The sequence below is a fragment of the Notamacropus eugenii genome, chromosome 6, assembly GCF_028372415.1.
Source record: "Notamacropus eugenii isolate mMacEug1 chromosome 6, mMacEug1.pri_v2, whole genome shotgun sequence".
Lineage (NCBI taxonomy): Eukaryota > Metazoa > Chordata > Mammalia > Diprotodontia > Macropodidae > Notamacropus > Notamacropus eugenii.
The window spans coordinates 205,904,651-205,929,750 of record NC_092877.1 but is presented as its reverse complement, the minus strand read 5'-3'; the positions used below and the strand labels follow the sequence as shown (position 1 = coordinate 205,929,750).

Below are 25,100 nucleotides of genomic sequence, written 5' to 3'. Positions count from 1 at the left end.
CCTCCCCGTCCCCTGACCAAGGTGAAAATGCCTGCTGTAATCTTAAAATGTCACTGTTCCAGAGGTATTTTGAAAAATGAAAGCCCTTACCCAGTGCAGGAGGTTTTAATCTGGGGTTCATGGAACCAACCAAAAGAGTCTATAGACAGATTTCAGGAAATCTATAAACTTGGATGGAAGAAAAAATTACATCTTTATTTCAATGTAATGGATTTCCTTTGTAATAATCCTTATGTATTTTATACATTTTAAAAGATTCTTTTAGGAAGGAGGAGAAAATTTAAGACTTATAATTGTTGAAAATTGAAAACAAATTAATTAAATTTTTTTAAAAAAGATTCTTTTGATGAGTCCCTGACATAAAATGGCTAAGAATCCCTTGAGTAAGGGAATAAATCTCTGAAAATGCAGTTTGGAGCATCAGTGCAGGGGAATCCCTTTAGGGCAGCAGGGCCTTCCTGTCCCCCTGAATCAAACCAGGTCTTCATTCATCCATATTAACTGGTGGTACTGGCCCTGCCATGGTTGTTTGCCTATACTTTCATTTCTAGCTCACTCAGGCTTGGTTGATACCAGATTAGCTTCCTCTCTTTTGGGTAACCATCCCCATACCCAGGATGGAAAAATGGTCTGCACAGGCAGACAAGAAGTGGTTCCAGCTGTAGGGTGCATTGGTGAGATCACAGAAGGTTAGTGACTTATGTACCCACCCTCACTCCCTTCTTGTGTGCTTTCCCCCTTTCCCCATATGCAATGTCCATAGATGATACAGCAATGTCCATACTGAAATCAGAGTGGCCCCTCAGCAGGAGCCAGTCTGGGGATTGAGCCAAGCTTTCTCTGATCCCAAAGTATCTGCATCTGTTTCTTGACAAACTCTATCTGGGTCAGTGCCTGGAGCTACCCAGCCCACATCTGTCATTCAGTTCAAATCCAGAACTAATCAAATACAAGAACCTCAGGAAGAGAAATCTTGTTTTCCTGCTATGTCTGTCTAAATGAGTTTGAGAAGTGTTTGAGTAGGAGACATGAATGTAGTGTAAAGAATACTACACTTATGACTTACAAGTCTTGGGTTTGAGTCCCCATTCCAGTTTGATAACTGAGCAAACCTTGGCTCCCCATGACCTGGTTTTTTCATCTTTAAGATGGGAGTAATAATATTTACATTACTTCCTTCATGGAGTTGTCATCAAAGGAGTCAATGGATGAAAATCACTTTGTAAAGCAAAGCTTTAATTCAACTATTTCCTCTCTTCCCCCACATGCTTAGATTATAAACTCTTTGAGATCAGAGTCTCTGTCATATCTTGTTTGTAGCCTGCACAGGGTATGACACATAATACGTACCGCTCGATCCAATTTATAGTCTTAGAAAGCTATCTGGAAACACTGAGACGTTAAGGGACTTGCTCAAGATCTGACAGCATGTATTAAAGGGAAGACTTTAAACCAGATCTTCCTGATTCAAGGGGCCAGCATTCCATCCCCTATACCAGGGATGTCAAATAGAAATAGGGATCACTAATATGTATAGATGTACATACATGGGTCACATATTCAATTAGTTCTAAAAAGTAATATCTACATTTTGTTGTATTTTTATTTTCTTAATTATTTCCCATTACATTTTAATCTGGTCCTGGCAGCACTGGGCAGTGTTGTGGGCTGCATACAGCCCACAGGTGGCACATTTGACATCTCTGCCTTACACTATGCTATTTTTCAGCATGCTCAATAAGTTGATTGAATCTTTTTATTTATGTTGGGAAAAATCAAACCAAGAGGATTTGGTCAAATCTGGAAAACAATAGTCGTAGCTTATGTTTATAGTTTACAAAGCATTTCCCTCACAACCACTCCAATAGGGCAGGCATGATTACCATGCCCATTTTACAGATGAGAAATCTGATGCACAGAGTAGTGATGTAAACTTGTCCAAAGTCAAGTGGTAGAGTCAGTACATGGTAGAGTTTGGAATCAGTTCTAGGTCTTATAATGCCCAATCTAATCCCGCTCCTCTTCTACTGTACCATTCTGCCTCATTTGGGTGTGGTTTTAGATGCTGCCATTTTAACAATTATGAAAGCAAACGATTCCTTTGTGCAACACCACTAACCCAGAATTGTCTCAAAGCATAGAAGGTCTGTGGATTTAGACCTGGAGAGAGCGGCAGAGGTCATTCCTCTAATCCATCTCCTTAATTTCTTTGATAAGGAAATTAAAATAAGAGAGGTTTGTAAGGATTCCAATCCAAGACATTCCGCATTCTCTACTGCACTGTGTACTTGTAAGGATGGCTTAGTCAGGTTGGGGTTAAGCCTTTAAGAATAACAGCAGCGTTTTGGGCACATAGTAAATTTTCAGTAAACACTTGTCTGAGTTGAGTTAAACCAAAGCATTTTCCCCAACCCCCACTTCATTCTTCAGCCCAAGTGCTTTGCTAGGGAATAGTTCTGCAGTTTGTATCTGCCTGGGAATATAACTTACACGGAACATCATGCTTAGCTTACAAAGCTTAGCTGCTACAGCCACAGTCAAGTAAATATTGGATTCCATCCGTTCCCGGGGCCCCACTGCATTCTGTCTGTGTTTGCCTTCTTGCTTTGCTGAAGGATAAGGCACCAGAATCTCTCCAAAGTTACTGACTTGCTTAAGACTAAATTTCTTTGAAAACTCTTCTTTGGAAATCCCTCCTTCTGCCTCTACCTATGGGCCTTTGCTCTTTACTTGGCAGCAGTGCAAACTGTTGAGTGTTGTTAGATTTCAATATTTTTGAGGCCTGAAGGTCTTATAGAAGACCAGTCCATTCATTTTACACATGATGAAAATGAGGCCCAGAAAGCTTGCCCAGGGTCATGCGATCTCTTAGACTACAGAACCTATGTTCTTGTCACTATTTATCCTTGTTGGAGGAAATCTGGTAAGAAATAGACAATTGGACTTATGGGTTACTTTGAATGAAGGTAGCTAGGCTTGAGGCCTTAAGTCTTGTATAATGCATTGAAAATGAAATAGTATGGTTTAAAATTTGTGTGTGTGTGTGTGTGTGAGGAGGCGAGTTGGGGTCAAGTGACTTGCCTAGGGTCACACAGTCAGTAAGTGTCTGAGGCCAGATTTGATCTTGGGTTCTCCTGACTCCAGGGCTATCCATTGCACTACCTAGCCACCCCCACCCCTTTTTCTTTTTTTCCTGAATATTTCTCTTTTATCATTAGTAGTGATTCAGTTATACAGGAAAAAAAATGTGCCCACTGTACTGAGAGGCTGTCAATTGCTCCCTCTACTCAAATTCTATTTCTCAAATAGGGACATTTATCTGTGGTTGCATTGCCATTAAAAACTGAATTTTTCCAGGACACTGAATTTGTAATGCAAATAAAATGGGGAATTCATGGGGACAGTGGGGAGTTGGAAGACCTAAGTTTGAATGGTCTTTGCATCTCAGTCTTATTATCTGTAAAACTGGCATAATATCTACCCTTCCTGCCTCATAGAGGTGCTTGAGTTCTACGTGAGATAATGCACTTTGTAAGAGCACAATTGTACATAAATGCACATTATTCTTACTTAAGAAAGAGTAGTGGTCAGGACTTGGGTTAAAATCCTGTCTCTAATGTGTGATTTGGGGCAAGTCGTTTCATTTCACTGGGCTTCATTTTCCTCATTTCTAAAATGAGAAGATGGAACTAGATGGTTTCTGCGGGCCCTTCCATCTCTAAACCTATGCAACTCGGGTAATTATTCCATTGTTATACCTAGAGAGGAATCACACATGACCTTTTGTTATTGTTGTTCAGTCATGTCTAACTCTGACTCTCTGTGACCCCATTTTCTTGGTGGATGCTGGAGCAGTTTGCTATTTCCTTTTCCAGCTCATATGAAAGATGGAGAAACTGAGGCAAACAAGGTAAAGTGACTTGCCCAAGGTTACACAGTTACCAAGCATCAAGTGTCTGAGGCCGGATTTAAACTCAGGTCTTTCTGACTTCAGGGCAGATGCTCTATCCACCACCATGCCACCTAGCTGTCCCAATGAATAATAAGTAGGAATTGATTTTGAGGAGTCATTTATTCCATTCCATAATTAAGCTGCCCCAGATAGATGTGACTTTCTCTTCCTGAAACCTTCCAGAAAAAAGAAAGCAAACAACTTTTTTTAGTAACTGTTTCCAACTTTCCCACTCAGCTTGAAAGAAGCGGCTTCTTTTTCCCTAAACTAAATTTCTTATGCCCATTTACTTGTGTTCTGTCCTCACTGCAGATAATGAGTTTCTTATCTTTTCAACTGATAATGATTTCACAATCTTAAGGTAACTCAGAGATAGGAATTATCATTAGTACATTATTTTTGTTGTGTTCCACCTTCATTGCCGAAGAAGACGATGCCAACAGAGGAGTGATGACGTGACTTGCACTTGACTGTGTTTTGAGTGAGGGAGGGCTGCGCAGGTCACCAGCCTCACTTCTCCTCCGGAGCCGTCTGGATCCAGTGACCAGATATTCATCAGGATGACTGGAGATGGCCCAGGATGCATTGATTAGTACATTAACACATTGGATGGAATATAAGCTAAACTTAAAACCCCTCACAAAATCTGACTTGTACAAAATCTGAGCACAGCTAATCATCATTCACTCAGAGAATAATAACAAAAAGATGAAAATATCAGCAATGCTAAAAATGAGCATAACCCTGTTACTAAGGACCCATCTATATTACGTATTCACGTTTATTTATATAGATATATTATATATGTATATAAACATATGTGCATGTGTGTGTGTATATTTATTTTTATGTATAATACAAACTATATATACATATGTATATACATACATATATGTGTGTTTATATATAGATTATAGATATGTATGTATGTATATAGATGTATGTATATATAGATATATGTGTATATATAGATATGTATTTATATGTATACATATACACATATATACGTATATGTGTATATATAGATATGTTATCTAGATGTCACCCTTTCCATCTTTGAAGACCATCAATTAAGTCTTAGTCACCAAGTATTTATTTACTGAGCACTCAGAGAGTCCATAGCAACGTACCTAGGGAAGAACATTCATTCCACCAATATTTGTAATTGTAACTTACATTCATATGGTGACGTTTCTTATCATATTTCATCTTCATAACAAGTCTGTAAAGTAGGGAGTGAAGTATTATTGTTCCCATTATACAAGTGACAAAACAGACTCAGAGTTAAGTGAGCTGTCCAGCATTACGTTTCTTCTGACTTTCTGTATCCATGTGTCAATCTTATAGAACTCCTCCAGGCAGCCTTCTCCTGTCTGTCCCAGTGGCCTCCTTTCCCATTTGTGAATTCCTCCTAAAACTTCCAGTTTGAGGAAGTACTCAGACTCATCCTTCTTCACCTATTTCTCTACCCTCTTCCTGGACATCCAAACTTGGCTAGCATGTGGTAACTTCTCCCCTCCTCCCAACTTTCAGCTCCCTTCATCCTTAGAATGGAAACTCCAGGAGGCAGGCCCTGTCTTTCTTTTTGTCCGTATTTGTATCCCCAGCATTTAGCACAGTCCCTGACAATCAAACTCTTGATAAAAGCTTGTTGACTTGACTTTTATAGACTAGAACTAGAGGCATAATGTGCTCATGATTCAACCATTTCTGTCACTCAGAAACATCCACCCCTTTGCAGACATGGTCCACGATGACTTAGGGATCTTTGTTGTTTAGTCATTTGGCTCTCCATGACCCCATTTGGTATTTTCTTGGCAGAAATACTGCAGTGCTTTTCCATTTCCTGCTCCAGTTCATTTTACAGAGGAGGAAATTAAGGCAAATAAGGTTAAGCACCTTGCCCGAGGTCACATAACTAGTAAGTGTGAGAGGCTGGATTTGGACTCATATCTTCCTGCCTCGACTCCAGGCATGGCGCTATATCCCCTCTACCACCTACAGATCTTTACTTCCTCCCCAAACTCATGAACTTGTGTTGCTGCAACATTTCTGCCTTCCTCCAGTTATACCTTTTTGTGCTCCTCCCTTTCTTCCCTTCTCCCTTCACCCCTTTCTCCTTTTTTTCCATTCTCCTCATTCTCCCCTTTCTCCCCTTTCTCCCTTTCTTCCTCTGTGCTCTCCCTATCTACACGTATCACTTTCCTGAAGACCCTTTCGAAAATTTGTTTCCTCTGGACAGTCTTGCTGAATTGACTCCACTCCACTATAAGTAGTCTTGGCAGTTATGGTTTCAGTTTGCATTGTATTCATCAGACCTTGTTGAGATTGTCAGATCATTTTGAGTCTATGCCTTATCTGCTGAATAGATTATAAACTCTCCTACAACTGGCAGAAGCTGTCTTCTACTTCCTTCTTTTCCTTTCTTTGCTTTTGTTGTTATTTTTATCACTATCCCTCCCCACCCCTTGACTAGTAAGGTGCTTTGTAACCAGTAGAAGGTCAATAAATACATGATAACTGATAATACTTGCATTCAGATTTCCTAGGAGCAATTATGTAAAATGTTTCCTTCCTTATCTGTGTGTGTACAGCTCAAGATAAATAGGGCAGGCATTTTTCCATGTTGGAAAGTCAAGGAAGTTTGTTCTGAGTATTTTTTACTTTATGGTCTCTTTGCCTTTTTAGTGACATCCTCTCCCCACCTTTAGGTATACATTCCCTTCTTAACTTAGAAGTCTTCCCTCCTATTACAACCTAGCCCCCCTGGTCCTCAGTTTCCTTATCTGTCAAGTGAGAGGGTTGGAACAAATGATCTCTAAGATCAGTGAGTCAATAAGCATTTATTAAGCACCAATCTGCCAAGGCTTAGGGATAAAAAGAAAGGCAGAAGCAACAAATTCAAGTCCCTTCCAGCTGTGACATTTGGTGATTCTATGAACTGCAAAGATTGAAGTCATTATTTTCATTTTAACCCAATTTCAATAAGGCCAATATGTTAACTCTCAGGCATTTAGATTCTTTTAGCCCTTTTATTTCTAATTCCATAAAGAAAGGCTAGGTCTCCTTTCTAAGGAATTTTTGGTAATATGAAGTGGGTGGGGAGATATGATAATGACAATAATAATAACTTCATGTTTCTCTAGTATTTTAAAATTACTAAAGAGCTTTTCTCTCAGATAAGGGGGGAGAGGGAAAGGGGGAGGGAAATGGGTAGCTTAAATAATATTGTGCCCATTTGACAGATAAAGAAACTGAGTCTGAAATTAAGTGACTTGTCCATAGCAGCACATCTAGTACCAAAGCAATTGGGTTTTGCTATGGACAAATATGCACAATAAAGACATAAGGGGTAAGTGGGCAGAGAACACTCCCCTTGGCTCCTTAAATTTCTTCTAATCTCAAATTCATTTGTATCTGGTGAGCCTCCTAGCAGTGTCTACAAGTGGCCAAAGGTATCAGAAGGCTCTGGTCTCCTCAAAGCTTATTTGCTTTGAAATGGTATGAAATGGCCAGCCAGAGATCCCCCTTGTCCTTACACGTGGTCAGATAAGTACAGGAACCTGACATAACTCAGTCCTTCCGATTAAATTATTTGTTCTTTCCACCATATCATGCTCTTTCAAGGAAAGGCAGTCAGGCCTCTAAAACCCTACTGTACTAAAGGCTCTTCTTAGTGACAAATCTCACTTAGTTTTTTTATTTTTATTTTTTAAGTCTACCTAGGGGATTGTGTTAGAAATGAAAGTAGGATTCCTGGGCCATCCCCTTTCTTTATTCTCCCTTTTCCCTCACCTTTTCCAACCTATTCTGCTCTGTGATTCCCCACATCATTTTTAGGTATTACATAATACCTGGCCTGGATCTCTCCTCCTTTTTTTCTCTTTTTCATACCACAGAGATTACACTGTCACCCTCTCTACTCCTATATCTGCCCCATTCTAAGTAATCTAGTTTCATGGTTCAGGGTTTCTGCTGCTTCAAGTTATCCAGCAACACTCAGCACCGAGCTGGGAATAAGAATGGAGGTGTGAGCAGGAGAGGGGGGTAGTTATAAGATTGAAGGAGTCCTGAGATAAGGAGAGGTACATGAGAAAAAATTGGGAACTCATACCTATAGAACACTTTACAGTCTGCAAAATACTTTTCCTATTACATCCTTGTAAGGTACTATTTTGTACATGGAGAAATTGAGGCATGGAGAAGTTAAAGGGTTTGGAACCACTTTTCTAATAAATGTTAAGAGCCAGAACTCAAGTTAACACCATGCTGATAGAGTGTGATAGATATGTGGGTGGTTATAGAGGACTTCAGCTCTGGGATATGGTAGGATGGGAAGGGAATTGGCTGTAAGAGAACCCCAAATGTAGGGGAATAAGAGGCAGGTTCATTGTCTTTTATTGTGACCCCTTTCTGATGCCTTATTATGTTGTAACCTTGAACTTAGATATGTGAGGGCTACATCTGTGGAGTTGGAGATCTTGTTGTCCTACCAAATGAGAAAGACTTCAAGTATAGGCCTAGTGATAAACTGCATGTCATCCCTGCCATCTAAGCACCACCTTGCTAAATCTGGAAAGGTTTATTTCTAGGCCCAGGGTACAATTTCCACCATGATAGTTCTCAAAGACCATCTACCAAGATTTACAAGGGATGTATTGGAGGGAGTAAATACAGTGACAAAATCACAGATCCTAAAGTTATTAATGGCTTGTTAAAACAACTAAGAAAAAAATAGGTGGGAATCATTTGTTTGTTTTTTAGAGGGAATGGGGTTAAGTGACTTGCCCAGGCTCACAAAACTAGTAAGTGTCTGAGATTGGCTTTGAACTTAGGTCCTCCTGACTCTAGGGCTGCTGCTCCACTGATGGGGATTATCTGGTACACATTTGGCTGAAGCAGGATGACTGTTGACTGCCTATTGGGCATCACTGGACACATTTGCGGATTTATTCTGGTCTCCTAAGCAGGTAACTTTTGTGTGTTGTGATCTACTTTGACCGATTTCTAACGATGCGCATTATGGAATGAGCATACGTCATACCCAAATGCTAGCAGTGGCAGAGCTGAAGAGGTTCACTGTGGCTGTTCCTTGCTTGCTATAGCTTTCTCTTCCTGGAAGCTGATAACTTACTATTGCTGAACACAACTTGGTAAATGCAGATCTCAAGTATTATGCAGCACTGCAAAGTATCTTAGGCTAGTGGTTCTCACACTTTTTGCTCTGAGAAGCCCTCTATACTCTTAAAAATTATTGAGGACCCTCCCCCCACCAGAGCTTTTAGTGTTGTTTATATCTATTTATATTTGCCATATTAAACATTAAAGCATTTTACTATTATTATGAAAACAATTTTGACCTCATGCCCCCCTCACCAGGGCACTCCAGACTGCATTTGTTACTCAAGTGCAACGGATGTTAATTCTAGCAGATCCATGAACTCATTATTGTTTTTATTATTATAATTCAGCTTTTTATGAACCAAATTCTTCGACAAATACACTAGAGCAGTTATTTAATAATAGTACACATGGTTATAGTGCCTTCCCTGAAACCTAACATTTCTAGAGACTGGTTTGCTTAGAGGCATGATAATAGCAAAACCACAATAATCAATCAATCACCATTTATTAAACACAATAACTTTGGCAATTGACCTTGAACATTCACTGCATGATTCTGTGAAGTAATCACAGTTGGGCATCAGAGCCACTAAGTTACTTCCCTGAGGTCATATGTTAAGTGAATACCAAATCTCAAAGCCAGGGATGGACCCTCATGGAGCACCTTTTAACACTCTTCATTATATCCCAATAGCAATACTGCTATTTCCCATTGTATATTCCTATGAACTGGCTCAATTTTATGTGCAGGTCTCAGGTGAGGAGACCGTAACAGAAGGAGAATGAATGATTTGCTCAAAGCTATCCAGAAAATAAGTGGGAGACAGAGTTAAAACATCTAGCGTCCAAGACGTAACAGTCCGTCAGACTCATTGAACCATGTGTTTTCTTTAAGAAGGAACAGGAGAGTTTGAATAAGGGGACGCTGTCTAGCTGTGCAATATGTTCTAAGTAGGGAATGGCCCAGACTCTGCTCAGAGTCACTGACTCAAATAGCTGAGTCATCCACCTGCACTGGAGTAACAAAAACATTCGAAAGGGCAAGAAAAGGTTTTAGGGAATGGGTTTGCAGGTTAAAAAAAATGCTCCTCATATAACATCTCCCTAGGCTCTGAGTAAGTTGGAGGTAGGGGGTGGGGGGGGAGAACAGTGAAAGTGCTTGAGGTTTAGGAGTCTTAGCAGTCATCTCGTCAGAGCCCTTCATTTTACGCATGAGAAAACTGAAGCTCAGATTTTCAGTGACTTGTTCGAGGTCACGTTTTTGTTGTTCAGTCGTTTTCTGCCAAGGTTACATAGGTAGCCAAAATCCCAAAGCATAACCTTAGAGTTGGAAGGAACCTCAGCAGCTCTCTATCCCAAGCGGTCAGCCACTTACCCAGTATTTTATGGTTTGCATTCCTTTGGAAATCACAGCAAGTCAGCAATAAAAGCAGTCTTCAAACTTTGGTTCCAGATGCAAGATTCTTCCCTCGAATAAAGATAGCTGGACTTGAAGTCTTTACCTAGGATCTCAGGGGCTTACAAAGTACTTTATGTATCTTGTCTCCTTTGGTGCTTATAGCAGCTCTCTAAAATAGGTAACACAGGTATCATTCTCCCTATTTTTTCAGATAAGAAGAAAGAGGCTAGAAAGGTTGGGTTGCTTCACCTCTACTAGAGGCCTGCTTTTATTTTGACTTTTGAGAGGAAGTCTAAGCCTTCTAAAATGGTGGTTGGGCCACCAGGAGGCTGAGACAGAAGTGAATATCCAAGTTCTTTGTTGTTTCCGGGTTTGTACTACTGCCAGCCTTGATCTCCCACAAACTAAAAGGTAATCCATTAATTAATTATATTTAAAAGTTGCCATCTAATCTTATCAGCAGCTAGGTAGTGCAGTGGACAGAGTACTGGACCTGGAGTCAGGAAGAATTAACATCCTGAGTTCAAATGCAGCCTCAGACTGCACTCACCCCTGTTTGCCTCAGTTTCTTCATTTGCAAAATGAGCTGGAGAAGGAAATGGCAAACCACTTCATCATCTTTGCCAAGGAAACCCCAAACGAAGGTCACAGAGAGTCAGACACAACTGAAACAACTCAATAGTAACCACGATCTAATCTACTTCCATTTTAGAGTCTGGCAATAGGAACAGAAATCCAGAAATGGACAAGAATGGCATTCCAACAATCCACCTAGGACCTTCTCATTACACGAGTGTAGGTCATGATTTTAAAAGTTACAGGGCATAAACACCACTCAAGACCATTACTTTAATATATAAATGAAAACATGTTCACTTTTTTGTACATTTAAATTTTTCATTTCATGTATTTCCTACCAGACAGGGTCCGATTTTAGATAATAACAGCAGTAATCAAGATAAGAGACTTTACTTAAATTTTTATATTTGGGAATAAAGGTGTCAACTTTAGTAGAATTCATTCAAAAGATATTTATTATATAAAATATATTTATTTTATATTTACATATTATAATATACAATGTAATAAATTATATATAATGTAATGTATAATAAATATATAATATGTATTATATATTTATGTATTATATTTATGTAATAAATAAAGTTCATTATGTAAAATACCTTTTCTTGGACCTTGGAAGAGACAGGATAAATAAGGCACATGACCTTGTCCTCCAGAAGCTTGTAACATAGGGAGAAGAGAGGTAGACAGATGAGGATAATATAAAGTAGAATAAGGTGCTGTGAGATTAGAATAGGTAGAGATTGCTTTCATCTTGTAGAGTAGAAAAAATAATGAACTAAATCAGAACACATCAATTCCTAATTGTACAGTAGGAAGAGCATTGGCAGAACTCAAAGAACTCGGGTTTAAATCCTGCTTCTGAGGCTCATTATTAGGACTCGACATGAAAGAGGCCTGACGTCTCAATGATATTATCCTAGATACACTCTGGCTGACTGTCGTCCCATTCACCTGCATATCTTCTTGGCTGCCTATCTTTTCTTCCTCATCTATTTCTTTGATGACATCTTTTATTCCTGTTGGTCATTGGTTATTGGTACATCCTGCTTCCACCTCTCCCTTACTACCTGTGTGATATTTCTTTTCAGTTCATTGGAGGCAATTTTATTCTATGTCTTACCCCAAGAGAGAACTGATAGGATGTTGTATTAAAAATATGGACCTTTCCAAAGAGCTACACTGGGCCCTTTGACCCAGAAACACCATTACTGGGTCTGAAACCCAAAGAGATTTGAAAAAAAAAAGAGTAAAATTTGTACAGAAATATTTATAGCAGCTTTTTTTGTGGTGGCAAAGAATTGGACATTGAGGGGATGCCTATCAGTTGGGCAATGGCTGAGCAAGTTGTTGTATATGATTATAAGGGAATACTGTCATGCTATAAGAAATGATGAGCAGGATGCTTTCAGAAAAACCTGAAAAGACTTGCATGAGTTGATGCAGAGTGAAGTGAGCAGAACCAGGAGAACACTGCACACAGTAACAATACTGTAAGATGTGAATGCCTTAGCTATTCTCACTAATGCAGTAATCCAAGATAGCTTCAAAGGACTCATGATGGAAAATGTATCCTCCTCCAGAAAAAGAAATGAAGGAGTCTGAATGCAGATTAAAGCATACTATTTTTCACTTTTTTGTGTGTTTTTTAATTTGTTTTTTTCCTACAACAGGACCAGTAAGGAAATACTTTTTGCACGATGGCACATGCTTAACCTGTATCAAAATGCTTCCTGTCTCAGGGAGGCAGTGAAGGAGAGAATTTGGAACTCAACTCAACTCATTTAAAAAATGAATGTTAAACATTATTTTTACATGTAATTGGAGAAAAATAAAATATTAATAAAAATAAATATGGGCCTTTGTTTCTGGGGAAGTTTGAAATCATGAAAGATACTTTGTCATTTCTTGAAGGTAATTCATCCCACTTTCCTTTTCTTCCTGAGTGCTGAGCTCATTGTCTCTTTGTACTGTCTTTCCTGATATACATACTAATGCACAGGCTTTCTAGGTTTTCCATCTGAATGCATGTTGTAATGTGCACCATAGATATTCTTCATCTACTTGTTGCCAATCTCTTCCAGTAGGTTCTGCAGTATACTGGTGCTACATACAAACCAGAACAAATTCATGAGCAGCAGAGCACCTGGTAGACCTGAACATCAACAGTGAATCTCTCTTAAATTTGGACTCTGCACTGGATTTCGAGCATATATTCTCTTTTCTGTATTTATATTGATGACTAGATCTGCTCATCAAAAAAGGTTATTTCTATTATTATGTCTTTCAAGGTGTGTTGAATAATGTTCATGCATGGATGGAAGATTGTTGAAAGAAAGCTTTTAAATTTTTAAACAAAAATTTGAAGAAATAAAGCTCATTTTTACTATTTTATAGTACGTGGACATTTTTTTCTCCCTTTGTTTGGGGGGGGGGGTTTCTTAGCAATGTACGAAATGGGTTACTGTTAGCCAACCAAAAGTATATACAAAATGGCATTTGTTCCACCAAATGAAATGTTTTTTCATAATCAAAAAACAATAAACAAAGCAGTATCTTGTATTCACTATATTTCTCCAATGCAAAATGGTAAAGATGTGGTGCATTGTTGAATATTCCTTGCAAAAGCCTGCTTGTCTTTGTCTTCAACTACTATTTTCATCAAAGATGTCCTTGATCCCTGCATAGATGATTCTCACAAAGATTTTGTTTAACAGAAACAGAAATAGAGAATGTTAGCAATGGAAGGTCTCTTAGGGATCTTAATCTCCAGGGATTCTTAACCTGGGTTCCTGGATGTCTTTTAAAAAATATTTTGATAACCATTTCAATACCTTTAGTTTCCTTTATAATATTATGTATTTGATTTGTATAAAAACATTCTTTTGAGAAGGGATCCATAGGCTTTGCTAGACTACCAAAGGAATCTTTGATGCAAGAGAGATTGAGTCCCATTCTAATCCAATCTGCTTATTTTACAGGGAAGAAAACTGAGGCCCTAAAAAGGGAATTGACTTACCCAAGGTCATCCAGCTAGGAAATGGTAAAGAAGGGACTACAGTGTAAGACTGTTTCCTCATCTTGAAAACAGAAACACTAATACATGCACAACCTGAATTATAGGACTGGTGTGAGGAAAGTCCTTTGTAAACCTAAAAGCACTGTATGTACATTTGTGTTAATGTTATGTGACAGTTAACATGGAACATAGGCCCCTAAATATCTGCTTCCAGTGGTTTATAAGACACAGCTATCTACAGCTTGACATAACCTCAGTTTCAACCTCACCCCAGTTATTTTACCTTTCAATTAAACTAGATAAGTCCTGGGAGCAGGAAGTATTAGCAACAGAACCAGTAAAATTCTAAGGATTGTGTAAATTGTGATACTTGCCAGTGTTTTTATAATAAACTCTTTTTTAATCTTCAAACAGCTTGACTGAGCCTAGTGCAGCCAACACCTAGTGCATCTGGGTTCCTCAGCCCCTTTTTTGAGTCTGTAAAAAGGCAAGAGAAATGTTTTGCGTGGAGGCTGCAAATGAGAATCATTTATGCCCTGATCAGATTTACCCGTAGAGAAAAGAGTGTCTTAAATTCCTTGGGAAATTCCTTGGAATTGATCATAAGAGCCAATGTCCCCATCCCCTCCCATCCTTACCACATGATGCAGTAGCTAGCATAGACGTCTGCCCACGTAGCTAGTACCAGGAGAGGCTGGGCCTGTCCGAGAAGAAAACAAAAGAGCCAAGTTGAGCTTAACTGCTTTACTCATCTCCCAGCATCTTAGCCTTTGATGGTTTGTCAACACTTTGAGGCACAGAGGTTGGCAGAGAACATGGTCTGGATCTGAAGGTGTCTGTATTTTTATGAGAGGAGAGAGGCTTTTGTGGGTGAAATGGGGTGCATTCCTTTGCCCATTGTGCTTTTAAAGCCTTGCTACATTTCTTACCTGGCTGGAATTAATGACCTAAATGGAGTCACTATTTATTTAAACAGGATTATAATCTTAGCACTGCTCTTCAGAGGATTTAGATAGTGAGGGGAAAAGAAAATGGCAGGGGAGTTTCCTTGGAGTGGGAAAGGGGCATAGAAAATACGAGGAGGCAAGAACTCATTGATTTTTCTCGTTATCACACCATCAGATTCTCCATAGATCTGAAATGTTGTCAGAACAAATTTTTTAAAAAAAGCCAACAAGAAGCAAACAGATGTTGATGGCCAGAAAATTATAGGTGACATTTAGTTATGTAGCATTTTATGGTTTACAAAGCCCCTTTTCCAAGGTTGCTTCATTCTACAACGCCTCTTAATTCCAGTGCCTTTCCTCTGTGAATTACTTTCTATTTATTCTGCATATGTAGCTTGCTTTGTGTGTGTTTGCGTGTTGTCTCCTCCCATTGGATTGTAAATTCCTTGAGAACAGGGATTGTCTTCCTGTTCTTGATGAGCTTGTGTTCATGGGGTGAAGGGGGTTTTCCAGGAGGACTAGCACCTCTGGTGTGAGGGCATGCTGAGCCCTTTTCAGGGCTGCTCAGTCACCTTTGGTATCTACTTGGCAAAGTGGCCACACTCTGTAAAATTGTCTCTGGGATAACCACCTGGCCTCAGACCCATTGGTAAGGTAGGGGTTGTTTACATATGTCTGACTGTAGCCCAAGCACATGAAGACTGCCCCTGCCCCTGAAGAATGAGTAGGTGAGAACAATTTGTTCCAACAGCCATGAAGGCAGCTGAAGCAGTCACTGTGGAGTTTTTAGAGCTTAGTCAGACATCAAAGATGCCAAGGTCATCCACTGCATCCAGGGCTATTGGCAGTTTTCTTTACTTTTGTCTTGCTACTGGACTTAGATGACTCTGGAAGAGACAATGAGACTGGTGACTTTGTGTAACTCTGCCTCACTTAAATGCAATTCATGAAGGAATCAAGACATCACCAAGTAACATTATTGGTCTTGTTCAAAAACAAAGGACAAACAACAGAGACAGGGCACAGGTCTACCAGTAGTGGCAATAAAAACTCATTTACCTATTGGCCATGCCACATTCAGAAGGGAACGTGGTGCGATTAATACAATGCAAAAACTTTACTAAGCCTGAACCTACTCTCCCCATGTTCTTCAGAGGCCGAGGTGGTATAGGGGAGATTATGCTCCCATGAATTGGGGGAAAATGTATTTCTATTCTTGCTATATCTTCTCAGTGATATCCCATTGTAAAAAATAATTGTAAAAATGGATGTTAATTGTTTAAGTGATACTGGGGTGCTAAACATTGCTAGTTAACATTGGGGATGCTATACCTGAGTGGAGTCTTTGAGCGGTATGATGAGAAAAGACATCCCCTATCCCTTCAAAGTTACTCAAAGAACCCATAATACCAGCTTGACTCTGGGATCCAAATTTGCTGGTGTGCATGTGCGTTGGGAGAATAAATCCAGTCTTGATATACTGCTAATATTTATAATATTAATTTATAATAATATTTCAATGCCCAATGAGTGGTATAGACAATGAATGTTACAGAGAGTCGGGAGAGAAAGAGAGTGATCACAGAAACCTAAAGCTGGAAAAGAAAGCACTTTAACTGGGTCTTAAAAAAGTTGGTCTTAGGGGCGGAGCCAAGATGGCAGAGTAGAAAGACGCACATACACATAGCTCCGAACTCACAACCCACAGAACGGCTAGAGGGGACCAACCCACGGTGAATTCTGCACCCAGACACCACGGAATATTGGAGCGAGGGAGATTTCTGTTCTGGAGAGACCTACAAACCTCTCGTGGGGGGTCCTTTGCGCTGTGGACTGGGCACCCGGACTGGGAGCTGAGTGCAGCCCTGCAGCGGCCGCAACACCGTGAGGAAAAGATCCGAACGGGTTACGGGGACGAGATATCCTGCGGCCACGAGGGTCCCTCCACCCACAGAGGGACCTGCAAACCTCTCGCAAAAGGTCCGTCACGCTGCAGCCGCGGAGCCCAGCCCGGACCTGCGGCGGCTCCGAGAGGTACAGATCCGAGCAGGCTTTAGGGACAAGATCTCTAGCTGCAGCACAACCCCCCCCCCCCCCACAGGTGACGAGGGTCGGTGAGAGAGTCTCTTTGGCGGGTCGAGAGGGGAGTGGGGTGCCCCCATGGCTCGGGCCCCCCCGGGAGATAGAAGCTGAGAGGCGGCTGCAGACAGGGGCTCCCCAAGCGGGCGGAAGCCTGGATCCATTGTGGAAGGTCTGTGCATAAACCCCCTGAGGGAACTGGGCCTGAGAGGTGGCCCTGCCCCGACCTGACCATCTGAACTTAATTCTCACACTGAATAGCAGCCCTGCCCCCACCAAAAGCCCTAAGGTGGGAAGCAGCATTTGAATCTCAGTCCCCAAACGCTGGCTGGGAGGACCAGGAGGCGAGGTGGGTGTGAGGAGAATATTCAGAGGTCAAGCCACTGGCTGGGGAGAATGCCCAGAAAAGGGAAAAGAAATAAAACTATTGAAGGGTACTTTCTCGGAGAAAAGACACCTCTTCCCTTCCTTTCTGACGAGGAAGAACAATGCTTACCATCAGGCAAAGACACAGAAATCAAGGATTCTGTGTCCCAGCCCACCCAATGGGCTCAGGCCATGGAAGAACTCAAAAAGAATTTTGAAAGTCAAGTTGGAGAGGTGGAGGAAAAACTGGGAAGAGAAATGAGAGGGATGAAAGAGAAGCATGAAAGGCAGATCAGCTCCCTGCTAAAGGAGAACCAAAAAAATGTTGAAGAAATTAACACCTTGAAAACTAGCCTAACTCAATTGGCAAAAGAGGTTCAAAAGGCCAATGAGGAGAAGAATGCTTTCAAAAGCAGAATTAGCCAAATGGAAAAGGAGATTCAAAAGCTCACTGAAGAAAATAGATCTTTCAAAACTGGAATGGTACAGATGGACGCTAAGGACTTTATGAGAAAGACAGATATCACAGAACATTGCGCGAAGATTCAAAAAATGGAAGATAATGTGAAATATCTTATTGGAAAAGCAACTGACCTGGAAAATAGAATCAGGAGAGACAATGTAAAAATTCTGGGACTACCTGAAAACCATGATCAAGAGAAGAGCCTAGACATCATCTTCCATGAAATTATCAAGGAAAACTGCCCTGAGATTCTAGAACCAGAGGGCAAAATAAATATTCAAGGAATCCGCAGAACACCGCATGGAAGAGATCCAAAAAGAGAAACTCCTAGGACCATTGTGGCCAAATGCCAGAACTCCCTGGTCAAGGAGAAAATATTGCAAGCAGCTAGAAAGAAACAGTTCAAGTATTGTGGAAACACAATCAGGATAACACAAGATCTAGCACCCTCTATATTAAGGGATCGAAGGGAATGGAATAGTATATTCCAGAAGTCAAAGGAACTAGGACTAAAACCAAGAATCACCTACCCAGCAAAACTGAGTATAATACTTCAGGAGAAAAAATGGTCTTTCAATGAAATAGAGGATTTTCAAATTTTCTTGATGAAAAGACCAGAGCTGAAAAGAAAATTTGACTTTCTAACACAAGAATGAAGAGAACCATGAAAAGGTGAACAGCAAAGAGAAGTCATAAGGGACTTACTAAAGTTGAACTGTTTACATTCCTACATGGAAAGACAATATTTGTAACTCTTGAAACATTTCAGTATCTGGGCACTGGGTGGGAGTACACACACACACACATGCACACACGCACACATACATAGAGACAGAGTGCACAGAGTGAATTGAAGAGGATGGGATCATATCTTAAAAAAAAAAATGAAATCAAGCAGTGAGAGAGAAATATTGGGAGGAGAAAGGGAGAAGTTGAATGGGGCAAATTATCTCTCATAAAAGAGGCAAGCAAAAGACTTATTAGTGGAGGGATAAAGAGGGGAGGCAAGAGAAAAACATGAGGTCTACTCTCATCACATTCCACTAAAGGAAAGAATAAAATGCACACTCACTTTGATAGGAAAACCTATCTCATAATGCAGGAGAGTGGGGGACAGGGGCACAAGCAGGGTGGGGGGGGGAGGATGGAGGGGAGGGCATGGGGAGGAGAATGCAATCCGAGGTCAACACTCATGTGGAAGGAAAGGATCATAAGAGAATAGAAGTAATGGGGGTCAGGATAGGATGAAGGGAAATATAATTAGTCCTATACAACACAACTAGTATGGAAATCTTTTGCAAAACTACACAGATTTGGCCTATATTGAATTGCTTGCCTTCCAAAGGGAAGGGGTGGGGAGGGAGGGAGCTAAAGAAGTTGGAACTCAAAGTGTTAGGATCAAATGTAATGTTCTTACCACTGGGAAATAAGAAATACAGGTTAAGGGGTCAAGAAAGCTATCTGGCCCTACAGGACAAAAGAGAAGACGGAGACAAGGGCAGAGAGGGAGGATAGAAGAGAGAGCAGATTGGTCACAGGGGCAATTAGAATGCTTGGGTTTGGGGGGGGGAGGGGATAAAAGGGGAGAAAATTTGTAGCCCAAAAGGTTGTGAAAATAAATGTTAAAAGTTAAATAAAAAAGAAAAGAAAAGAAAAAAAAAAGAGAGAGAAAAAAAAAAAGTTGGTCTTAGGCAAGCAGAGGGGAGGGTACCCCAGGCAGGGTAAATGATGAAAACCAGTGGGTCAAAGTAAAATAGAAATGGAGGCCACATAAGGATCCTTGGGGGTGGCATATCAGCTTGGAAAACCACAGATTAATATTGTCTGGTTTTTTTTTTTGGTACTTTGTATCTGTTATTTTATTTATTTTGTTATTTCCCAATCACATTTTATTATGGCTTAGGCTACAGTCAGACATATTGTGGGCCTCATTTGGCCCTGGGGTGTTTGATACCCTTGGTGTAAGTAAAGTCACTGACGTAGGACTGACTAGAGTATTCAGGGAACAATGAATTGACCAGGTTTTTTTGCATTGGAGGTTTTTGTATAAAATAGTGTGAAATACAGTTATATATGGGCTTAGGTTATGGAGAACTTCAGTGCCAGGTTAAGGATTTTAGACTTTAGCCTATAGGCAATGGGAAACATTTGAAAGAGTTTTTCTTTGACTGGAGGAGGAGGAGGGGGAATCAATGATTATGAAAAGTGCTATTTAAGGTTGTATTTGTCCTTCATTCTTGAAGAGGACCATGACATCAAGAGGATGACATGACTTGCAGTTGACTTGGATTTGAGTGAGGCAGGCCTGTGCAAGGTCACCAACCTCACTTTCTCCTCCTGAGCCATCTGGATCCAGTGGCCTGATATTCATCAGGATGACTCAAGATGGCCCAGGATGCACTGGGAGACCCTGACCCTTTCAGGCTAAGTCTTATCACATTCTCACTTTGAGTGAGATACACCCATTCAATGAATAGGCTTCTTTAAGTAGTTACTCAAGGGATGGCCCCTTTGATCAAAAAAAAAAAAGCATATAAGACACAATAGGCAATGATTACAGCAATCTACTATTTGAGGAAGATAAAACTGGCAGTGGTTTGTAAGATGGATAGGTTAGGGCAGAGCCTGGAAGAGGGTGAGATCAGATGTCAGTAAAAACCACTAGGTTCAAAGGATTCTCATGGTCTGACAAATGGACCATAGTTATAGTTTTTTTGCAAAAGCTTTATTTTAGGATACATACAGAATAGAAAAAAAAGAGTCAATTATTTCAAGATGTCCTAAGTAGTCACAGCTGCTTTGCATTTTTATGGGATAGTGGATAGAATGGTGGTGTTAGAGCCAGGGAGACCTGAGTTCAAAATCTGGCCTTCGACCCCTTACTAGCTGTATAATCCTAGTTAAATCAATTAACTTCTCTGAGTTTCAGTTTATTCATCTGTAAAGGGAGGGAGGTCACCTTAGTTGACCTCAAAGATCCCTTCCAGCTATGATGCTATCACTCTGGAGTATTCCAAATCCTGAGACTGACAGGCATTTTCTTCACACGGGACAGGATTCCTGTTAGAGCTACAGTATATTTTCCTTCGAGGGTCATACAACTCAACAGGGACTCTCGACTAAAGATCATGCTGGATGGGGTCTCAGCTTAAGCCTGACTTTTAATGCTATTTCCTCCATAATATTTACTCCACTTTGGGTTTGAGTACTAATCACTTTCCCAGGCTTAGTGATATGTGAGGGACAGAGGAAATTGTTTCAGCTCCCAACCTGTACATATTTCCACAATACTGGATGGGAAACTTTTGCAATAAGTAGTCCAATTGTGTATTAAAGAGAGCAGGAGTTAAGAGTGATGGGAGTGGGAATAGAAAAAAAAGTCATCTTCAAATAACATTATAGTATTAAAATCAAAGTGTTAAACTTTATTTTAATCAATCTCCCAATCTAGTCATCTCTCAAAACTACTTCTACTGCTACTACCACCACCACCATGACCATCACTGCTGCTGCTACTACTATTTCTATTGCCATCACCACTACAAATGACAACTATAATAATAGCTATCTTCAATCCTTTTTCATTTATGTCCCACTCTTTGTGACCCATTTGGGGTTTTCTTGGCAAAGATACTGGAGTGGTTTGCCATTTCTTCTCCAGCTCATTTTCAGATAAGGAACTGAGGCAAACAGGGTTAAGTAACTAGCCCAGGGTCACACACACATATAATATATATTATAATAATATATATGATATAATAATATATGTATAACATATATTATAACAACATATAATATTATATATAATAGCTAGCACTTACATATTTCTGTAAAGATTGCAAAGTGCTTTACAAATATTTTCTCATTTGATCCTTATAACAACCAAGGGGGTGGAAGTAGGAGAGTAGGTGCTATTATTATCCCCCTTTCACAGATGAAGAACCTGAGGTAGACAGAGGTTAAGTGATTTGCCCAGGGTCACACAGTTAGTGAGTGTCTGAGGCTGGATTTCAACTCAAGTCTTCCCACCTGCAGGTTTAGCATTCTATTTACTTTTAAAGTTTGAGCCACAGCAAAATATCATGGAATGTCAGAATCTCAGAGTGAGAAAGGGGCTTAGACATTCTCTATAACATCTCCAACAGTTCATCTGGGCTCTGCTCACAGATTTACAGTGAATACCTCTTGGGGCAATGTCTTCCAATTTTGGATTCCATTAATTGTTAGAAAGTTTTTTATTACATCAAGCCTAAACCTGCCTCTCTGCAACTGTCATCCATTACTTTTAATATAGTCTGGCTCTCTGGGGTCAGCCAGAACATGGCTAATCCTTCTTCAGAATGACAGCACTTCAAATACTTGAAGGTTAAATGATTAATTTTAGCATCAGATTAGTCACTGGCTAAAGTGATACACCTCTTTGAGATCCATAAGACCTACTTGTAGCAGACTGCCTCTGTGCTGGACCTGCCCCTCTGATCTTCCCTTTTCTGAAAACTTCATTATCTTATTCTAGAAACTCTCCTGCCTTATGCTTATAAAAGAATGGCCTTAAAGATGAAGCCCCAAGGATTCCCTACCTGTAACATCAAAGATGGGAAACCAATCAGAGATTTGAGTGAGAGATCCCTTCACTTCCCTAAACAACATATAGTCTTGCCTCCATTACATACTGTCCTGATGTAGGGGAGTTAGGAGCTTTGACGTGGACTAGGAAGAGGAAAGAAGAGTTGGTGAAACTCTTCTTTCTTTCTTTTTTTCTTTCTTTCCTCCCTTCCTCCCTCCCTCCTTCCCTCCTTCCTTCCTTCCTTCCTCCCTCCCTCCCTCCCTCCCTTCCTTCCTTCCTTCCTTCCTTCCTCCCTCCCTCCCTCCCTCCCTCCCTCCCTTCCTTCCTTCCTTCCTCCCTCCCTCCCTCCCTCCCTCCCTCCCTTCCTTCCTTCCTTCCTCCCTCCCTCCCTCCCTTCCTTCCTTCCTTCCTTCCTTCCTTCCTTCCTTCCTTCCTTCCTTCCTTCCTCCCTCCCTCCCTCCCTCCCTTCCTTCCTTCCTTCCTTCCTTCCTTCCTTCCTTCCTTCCTTCCTTCCTTCCTTCCTTCGCACTCAGGGTTGAGTGACTTGCCCAGGGTCACATAGCTAGTAAGTATCTGAGATCGGATGTGAACTCAAGTTCTCCTGACTAACACTGGTGCTCTATCTACTGAGTCACCTAGCTGCCCCTTGAAGTTTTGTTTTCAAGTCTTGAGGACAGACTCTCCTTAGGGTCGTCTCTGACTCCCCTTCCTTCTTCTGTAGCTTGAAGACCATTGCGCTCATGGTCCAATGACCTCTCCATTTCTGTCCTTATCTTATTGTTTCCACCCTTAGATGTGTCAGTTTAGGCTGTGGGCTTTTTACTAAATGAGTTAAAAGTTTGCCATAATAAAGACCTATTGCTTTATCTGACTATTTCATGAAACCTCCTTAAATTACAAAATAATTGGGATGATCCTGGACAGATAATATTCAGGAATATGAAGAACTGACATTTGTCCATCACTGTAAATATTTTATATATATATACATTATATAATTTGATTCTCATAATATCCTGGTGAGATAGGTAGTTAATGATTAGGTAGACTTGATGATCTGCCCATGGTCATGAAGCTAATATGTGATGGAACCTAGGTCTGCTGGCTATAAATCCATGGTTCTTTCTGCTACACAAGCTATCCAGTACTGTCTTCAGGAAGTTGGCAGTTGCATGGGTAAGCAGCTAAGCTTGACTTTAGCCTCTTGGATAATGCTGCCATTATCTGATCAGATTTTTTGTTTCTATCATTTAAAAACTCTTATTAGTATTGGTTAGTCAGTTCTGGACTTTTCTGTTATTGAAATACCTCCTCTGTTGTTATTGAAATACCTCCTCTGTTGTTATTGAAATACCTCCTCTGTTGTTATTGAAATACCTCCTCTACTCTTCCTCTAACCTTTCATCTTTATCCCTTACATCCAAATAAATTCATCTTTTGCTACTTTTAGCATAATAATTATTACAATTGGTGATGGGGTGAGGTACTTTTCCAATTTCACAACATTTAATAGAGAAGACTTCTGGGAGGAAGAAGAAACCTAAGTTCCTAGAGGTCTAGGGTTCTTTTATCTTTGTACACCTAGCGCCCAGCACAGAGCCTTGCCCAGATTCTTAATAGATGTTGGTCAGTTTGAATTGAATTAAAAGTACATAGGCAAGAAAGACTGTTTGAGTTGTATTTTTATCTCCCATAAACCACACCTTTGATATCACATTATGTAACAGAGGCAAAGCCCAATGGATCTAAGACATAGGGCAATAAAAGAGTGACTATTTTAGAACCCAAAGAATGTAGCAGAGGAGAGCTTCAGCATAACAAGTGATCATGTAAGTGAATCCAGTCCACGGATGCTGTGAGCTTTTAGATTTTTTTGATGTTTTTAATACAAAGTCTTCTGAGATTACAATAACATTTAATCAGCACGAAAAAATTCAGACAGAACTAAGAGGATTTCTAAGAAAGAGGTTGCTGTGAAATGAAATTTTTCATGATATAATTTATTTTTTTTTTTTTCTTTTTTTTTTTTTATTTAACTTTTAACATTTATTTTCACAAAATTTTGGGTTACAAATTTTTTCCCCTTTTATCCCCTCCCCCCCCCCAAACCCAAGCATTCTTATTGCCCCTGTGACCAATCTGCTCTCTCCTCTATCCTCCCTCCCTGCCCTTGTCTCCGTCTTCTCTTTTGTCCTGTAGGGCCCGATAGCTTTCTTGACCCCTTAACCTGTATTTCTTATTTCCCAGGGGTAAGAACATTACATTTGATCCTAATACTTTGAGTTCCAACTTCTTTAGCTCCCTCCCTCTCCACCCCTTCCCTTTGGAAGGCAAGCAATTCAATATAGGCCAAATCTGTGTAGTTTTGCAAATGATTTCCATACTAGTTGTGTTGTATAGGACTAACTATATTTCCCTCCATCCTGTCCTGTCCCCCATTACTTATATTCTCTTATGATCCTTTCCCTCCCCATGAGTGTCGACCTCGGATTGCATTCTCCTCCCCATGCCCTCCCCTCCATCCTCCCCCCCACCCTGCTTGTGCCCCTGTCCCCCACTCTCCTGTATTATGAGATAGGTTTTCCTATCAAAATGAGTG

The 25,100-nt window shown here is 40.3% G+C and overlaps 1 long non-coding RNA gene across 1 annotated transcript in view; it reads left to right on the top strand.

The window, feature by feature from the left end:
* The window catches only part of LOC140512619 (uncharacterized), a 69,062-nt gene extending 56,149 nt beyond the window's left edge, over positions 1-12,913 (top strand). The window contains exons 3-5 of the long non-coding RNA XR_011969857.1: positions 8,804-8,922; positions 10,687-10,886; positions 12,734-12,913. This is a non-coding gene — a long non-coding RNA (uncharacterized lncRNA). The remainder of the gene's footprint in view (positions 1-8,803; positions 8,923-10,686; positions 10,887-12,733) is intronic.
* Positions 12,914-25,100: the final 12,187 nt, after the last annotated feature.